Source organism: Lemur catta, chromosome 15, assembly GCF_020740605.2.
Source record: "Lemur catta isolate mLemCat1 chromosome 15, mLemCat1.pri, whole genome shotgun sequence".
NCBI classification, from domain to species: domain Eukaryota; kingdom Metazoa; phylum Chordata; class Mammalia; order Primates; family Lemuridae; genus Lemur; species Lemur catta.
The window spans coordinates 20928806-20936098 of NC_059142.1; positions in this window are offsets into that span (position 1 = coordinate 20928806).

The window sequence follows — 7293 nt, forward strand, 5'->3', positions numbered from 1 at the left end:
CTGAAAACGGCATGAAATGCATTTTCTGCCGGAAGATGTCTATTTTTATTGTGGTCTCATCCCACGTCCTGACGTTCCAACACCAAGAACCGAAAAAAAAAAAAAAAAAAGACAAATGGGGGAGGATATTGTATAATTAAACACTTAAAAAAGTCAACCACGAAAATCGGAGGGGTGTACCCAAAACGCTTAGTCTTAACTTTCTGCTAGATTTACTAAACCAGCGTGATGAACCTAGATTTTCACGGTTAGAATCTCTGATTGGCTGATTAATTTTAAAGTAGGGAGGAAAGTTTTATTATTTAAATAATTACCCTGGCATTGTAGACAAGATCTTTCAAAACACATGTACCTGGGTGGACATCAGACACTATAATTTATCTTGGACATTTTTTATTGAAATAAGTCAATAACGTATAGACCTTCCTTAAACTATTGCCGAAGCAACTTATTTCTAAGAGGACCATCAGGCAACCCAGCTTGGAAGCAATATTGCCGATGTAATTACTAAACCTACAATAATAACTACATGGCTCAGTTCTTTTTAAGTTCTGGAAGATGATAAAAAGCCAAAGCAGGAGTTCTTGTTAGACCTGTTTATTTCAACATTCCCATTAGCACCTTGATCCTCGGTGTGATTTATGAAAGAAGAATAGGCTTAGCAATTAACTATGTTCCACTCTGTGCCTTTCCTTTCTTTTTTTTCCTTTCACATTGTACTCTCCACTGGTCTCAGAACTGAGACAAAGGTGGCTTGGGCTTTATCATTTCTTGATTCTCTCAGCTGTAAGACATGAGGAAAGTGAAAGGAAATCATGAGTGTAAAACAAAGATGGAATTTATTTGTAATAGTAAAATCTCTGGGGCCTGTGTTAACAGTAAGGGTAGGGATGACACTACATAGTAAGCTCCATATGCACAGGGAATCCCCCCGCCTTTTGTTCACTAGATACCCTGGAGCTTAGAACAGTGCCTAACATATAATAAATACTCAATAAATAAATGCCTGACAGGCTGGGCACGGTGACTCACACCTGTAATCCTAGCACTCTGGGAGGCCAAGTCTGAAGGATCACTTGAGCTCAGGAGTTCCAGACCAGCCGGAGCAAGAGTGAGACCCTATCTCTACTAAAAATAGAAAAATTAGCTGGGCATGTTGGCACGTTCCTGTAATCCCAGCTACTCGGGAGGCTCAGGCAGTAGGATTGCTTGAGCCCAGGAGTTTGAGGTTGCAGTGAGCTAGGCTGACGCCAGGGCACTCTAATTAGGACAACAGAGTGAGACTCTGTCTCAAAAATAAATAAATAAATGCATGACAATAAGAAAAGGTACTTGCTAAATTTCTTTAGATACAATGAAGTCAGCAAGCTCTAACAGATTGTACTCTTTCATTTTAAGGCAAATTTGATAGAGACTTTGACAAGTTAACTACAATTTTTAAAGGAACCTAACTATAAATACTCTCCTGCTTTGTTTTGAAATTTAGCTTTTATGTTTATCTTGCTCTAAGAATCATTATAATGAAAATGCCAAAGGCTTCTTTTCACTTCTGCATCTCATAATAATAGATGTCACTTATCTAGGGCTCACTATGTGCCCAGCTACTATGTGCATTGTTCTAAATCTTTTATGTATTAATTCACCTAATAGTATCACATAAATATTTTGAAATATCAACCCAAGAAGGAGCTCCTGAAGAGGTAAAAAGTGCCTACTAGAGAAAGCCCAAGACCATGTTTACATAATGCTCACTACATCTCAGAATCCTCAGCTGAGCCCATCTTTCTAGTTAAGAAACCCTAGGAGCAGAGAAAAAGCACTCTTGAATCTGGAACTCTATGGTGCCCCTTGAAAAGCCTGACTTCTTTTAGTCTTGTATTTTATCTTTAAAATTCACCATAGATGTCAGATTAGTAAGGAGGTACTGACTGGGAGGTAGCACAAAGGAGACTTCTGGGTAACGGAAATGTTCTCTACTTGACTGGGTGGTCGTCCCATGGGTGTATACATCTGTAAAAATCCATCCACTGAAGTACACACTCAAGATTTGTATACTTTGTGAAAGTTATACTTTAATTAAAAAGAAAAAATTAATTACAAGTCTCTCTCTTTGAGGATATCATTCTCTTCAAGAGCTTCAGTTATTATTTTTATGTGTGTGACAGGGTCAGAAATATTCAAACGTAAATGATCAAAGTCTTCTCCCTTTCCAAAAGAGTTCATGTGAATTTTGCATCGTAGCCCATAATATACTAGTAATTGTTAATATAAATGACTATGATTTTTTTTCCAGATTGTCAAGTAAGATTGATCCCAGAAAGAAGTACCCTGTGCTGGCACGTGCCTATAATCCTAGCACTCTGGGAGGCTGAGGCATGAAGATCACTTGAGCTCAGGAGTTCGAGACCAGCCTGAGCAAAAGCAAGACCCGTGTCTCTACTAAAAATAGAAAAATTAGCGGGGTGTTGTGGCACACACCTATAGTCCCAGCTACTTGGGGGACCAAGGCAGAAGGATTGCTTGGGCCGAAGAGTTTGAGGTTGCAGTGAGCTGTGATGACGCCACTGCAATCTAACCAGGGCAACAGAGTGAGACTCCGTGTCAAAAAAAAAGAAACAAAAGAAAACAAGAAAGATGTACTCTGATCATCCCATCTCTTGGAGAAACTCTTGGCCCCCATTGTGGTGCTCATCAGCCAGACTGGAAAACAGCTAAGAGAAGTCTCAGGATCCCAAGACAATCTATTAAAGAGTCTGCCAGATAAAGACTAGCCAGATGTTTGCAAATTAAAATTTCTATTCTTGCCTTCAAAGTACTCAAACATAAACTTCAAAGTAAACTTGAACTTTTCCTTGAAATATTCACATTGTCACATCTGAAGATTAAGTTCACAGACAGTTCAATGGTTAAAGACAGCAGAGAAAGAAATGCTTGTCTTTTTTTCATTATTATTTGATAAAGGGAAGTACCTAGTTTCAGCGATAATGAGAGGCAAGGCACCTGGAATCCCATCCCCCTGCCTTTTTCGAAGTCCCCTGCCTGCTTCTCCCACACAGAGATCCCTGGTGGACTTCAAAGTCAGAGTAGAAGTGATAGACACAGACCAGTCTTTGATGCCTAAGAACATCAGAGCCCTTAGTTTGATACAAATGCAAAGCATCTGTACTTTTCAAACCTTTCATGTTATCTGGCATTGCCAACAACAAAAGCTGAAAAGTTTGAGGTGACACACATTACACACATTAAAATATTTGGAACCAGTAACTTTTCATTTCTTTTTCTATTATTTATAGCTTCTTTTACTTCGCAAACCGCACTGGATAGTAAATTACTTTTGGCATGCAGCCTTGTCAGTTTGCCAAATTTCAACTGGAGCAAGTTTTTACAGCCGGGCTAATAAGCCCTGAAAAATAGGAGGTAAGTATAATGGAAATAATGACATGGTCTTTAACTGCAGGAGCATAGAATGATAACGTGAGATTTTAATAGATTCTGCTTTTAAAAGTTTTTTTTTATTCTAATGAAATCTTTACCTTTCTTAAGGTTATTTTAGTTTAACACACATGTAAATAGAAGGAGTTTCTTTTAATTGGTGAAAAGCAGTTCTGTAGGGGGTTTTTCCCTGTGCCTTAAGTTACTGCTTTTTGCAAACTTCAAAAAAAAAAAAAAAATACAGAAAGAAAACTAAGAATATAGTAGTTTAGGTATAACAACCTACTATTAAAACAAACTGACATCTTGAAAAAACATGTTCTGAAATGGTTGGGTTCCAGGATGGGGCCTGGCGATTGTTTGAGTGTGAATACATTTCATCAAAGCCATAGCTGATTAGCTACATCAACTTTTTTTTTTTTAGTTTGCCTCAATCCCGATAGAAATTCAGTTCCAACTTAAGTAATTTTTAGGTCTTTTTTGAACAAGACTTCCAAGTATTAGAAATGACTGTCACATGTGATTTTTATCATTGAAGAAACTTGTTGGAAGGTAGTATCCGTTTCTCTAAACTTAATTCTTACATCTGTTCCCATTCACAGTTTACAAGTGACAAGGAAAATTCTTTTTCCCCCTTCTCATTCTGCCTTCCAATTAGATCTGGACTGATTAGCCTCAGCCCCACATGCTTAGTCCCAAATTGTTGAAGCAAACAGGAGGTTTGGAGTTGTATGTAGTTTGTTTTTTTTTTTTTAACTATACTAAAATAATATGGCCTTGATCCAGAAATGCCAGCTTTCTTACAGTTCCCCAACCATACCATTTTTATACCTCTATTAACACACTCTATTCCTTTTGCCTGGAATGTCATTTGCCCCCTTATCCACTTGGCAAACTTAATTCATAAAAAAAAAAAAAAAATTAAAATTAAAAAGGAAGCTTGCCCTTAACACCTCACCATCCTATCATCATCATCAATTTGTGTATTTCAGTACACAAGTATAAAGAGCTCAGTCTTTGAATCTCTTTTTTCCCCTCTCATTAATTCTATAGGTGATCTTATCCAAGCCCGTCACTTCAAATGTTATCTATATCAGTGCTGTTCAATAGAACTTTCTGTGATAGTGGAAATGTTCTATATTTGCACTGTCCAGTATGGTAGCCACTAGTCAGATGTAGCTACTGAGTACCTGAAATGTGGCTACAGTAACTAAGAAACTGAATTTTTAATTTCATTTAATTAAAGTTTAAATTGCCCCATGTAGGTAGTGGCTGCCATACTGAACAGCACCAACCTATATAACTTCCAATTTTTTTTTTTTTTTTTTGAAACAGAGTTTCACTCTGTTGCCTGGGCTAGAGTGCCGTGGCGTCAGCCTAGCTCACAGCAACCTCAAACTCCTGGGCTCAAGCAATCCTACTGCCTCAGCCTCCCGAGTAGCTGGGACAACTAGCATGCACCACCATGCCTGGATAATTTTTATATATATTTTTGGTTGTCCAGCTAATTTCTTTCTATTTTTTTAGTAGAGATGGAGTCTAGCTCTTGCTCAGGCTGAGCTCAAACAATCCACCGACCTCGACCTCCCAGAGTGCTAGAATTACAGGTGTGAGCCACCACACCCGGCCTATAACTTCCAAATTGATAGCACCAATCCATAACTGTTCCCTGAACTGAAATATCCAACTGCCTGTTCATCTTCTCCACTTGGAGCTCTTACAGGCATTCCAAAATTAGTATGTCTAAAAACAAGCTCCTGATGCTCTCCCCTCAAATCTGTTCTTGTCATAATCTTCCCCATCTCAGTTAAAGGCAACTCAATTCTTCCAGTTCCTCAGGCCAGAAACCTTGGAGTTGTCCCTGACTCTATGTCTAATTCATCAGTGATCCTCTCTGCTCTACAAAATATAGCCGAATACGACCACTCCTCATCACGGCTACTGCTATCACCCTAGTCCCAAGACACCCTTATTTCCCACCTGGATTATTGCAATAGTCTCCAACTGGTCTCCCTGCTTTCACTCTGGCTCTCTTGAGCCTATTCTTAACACAGTAGCCAAAATTATTTTGTTAAAATATAAGTCAGACCACATCACTCCCCTGCTTAAAGCCCTGCAGTGGTTTCTTGACTCACTCAGAGCAAAAACTAAAAATCCTTTCATTTGCATATACAGGTTCCCATGTGATCTGGTGCCCTGCCTCACTCTTTCCTCTCTGACCTTATATTCCACTCATATCACTAGCTCCCTCCACTCAAGATGCACTAGCTTCTTTGGAATCCCTTCAACACGGCAATGCACAGCCTGTGCATTGGCTGTTCTCTGCCTGGAATTCTCTTCCACAGATTCATTCATGGCTCATTCCCTCACCTCCTTCAGATCTTTCTCCAATGTCACTCTCTCTGGGGAAGCCTTTCCTATTTCAAATTGCAGCCCCTACCTGCAACAATTCTTATTCTACATTCTTTTTGTTTCTCCCTATAACTGATCACCATCTAACATACTATAATAAGGTTTATTATTTGTGTCTCCTCACACATACACTAAAACACAAACTCCATGGAGCTGAAATTGTTTGCTGCTCAATCTCCAGAGCTAGACACTTAGTAAGTGCTCATTACATATTTGTTGAATAAATGAATGAATATTTGTGTAGTTATACAGTACTATTTAGTTTATATTGTAACATTTCTTGAATCCATGTTACCCTTCATGAAATGTGACTTCCACGAAAGAGAGAGCTAGTATTTTATTTACCTTTGAATTCCCCAAACCTAGTATTAGAAAACATTAGGTAGGTATACAATAAACATTCTCTGAAAAGAAATTTCTGTACATTATGCAAACCATCTGTGATAAGAGTCCCACTGTCTAATATGCCCAAAACTTTTCCTAAAGGAAACAGATCTACCCACGGCTACTTTTTTCTTACTGCTTGACTCTGGGCAATTTGCTACTACTGATGGGACCACAAGTAAGCTCTTGACTCAAGGGCAACCAATCCATTGGCCGGGCAAAATCCTATAATACATCTTGGCATGAAAAGGTGAACTGAACTAATCTAACTCTCCCTCTTTGGATTTTGAATTAAGAAATAAAAAGAGAATTACATGATGGGGACATATGACTTAAAACCAAAGAGAATCCATGAGGTAGAGATAGGAGCTTGAGGAGTTTGACAGGGAAAAGTTGTAAGGAAGCAGAAACTACGAGTAAGTAGAAACTATGAAGTATAGAAAAGGTATACAGAATAAAGCAAGGAGAAAGGAACACAGTACCTAAGAGAAAATGGAGAGTCACTGAATCTCATTAATAAGAGCACCCTGGAGTGAGGATCCACAAACTGCTGTTGAGGTCCCATTTGAGCTGTTTTTATTTCATATTTTCTTTTTTTTCCGAGACAGGGTTTCGCTGTCACAGGGGCTAGAGTCCCCTGGCAACCTCAAACTCCTGGGCTCAAAAATCCTCCTGCCTCCTGAGTAGCTGGAACTACAAGTGAGCTATCACATCCAGCTGATTTCTCTATTTTTGTAAAGACCAGGTCTTGCTCTTGTTCAGGCTGGTCTTGAACTCCTAGCTCAAGCTATCCTCCCTCCTTGGCCTCCCAAAGTACTAGGATTACAGACCTGAGCCACTGCACCTGGCCTTTCATTTTCATATTTTCTGCCAAGTGATACATTTGAAATCTTTTTCAAAGCCTAAGGTGATTGGCCTTTGGACCTTTGAATACTTATTAGGAGTCACAAGGGAGGAATGTTCTCTCTGAAGCCATTTGGTTCTCCTTTAAGGTCATACTCCTATAGTAAGCTAGGATCTACTAAAAGTGTGAATATACCTTGCTTTAAACAAATTCGATACTCT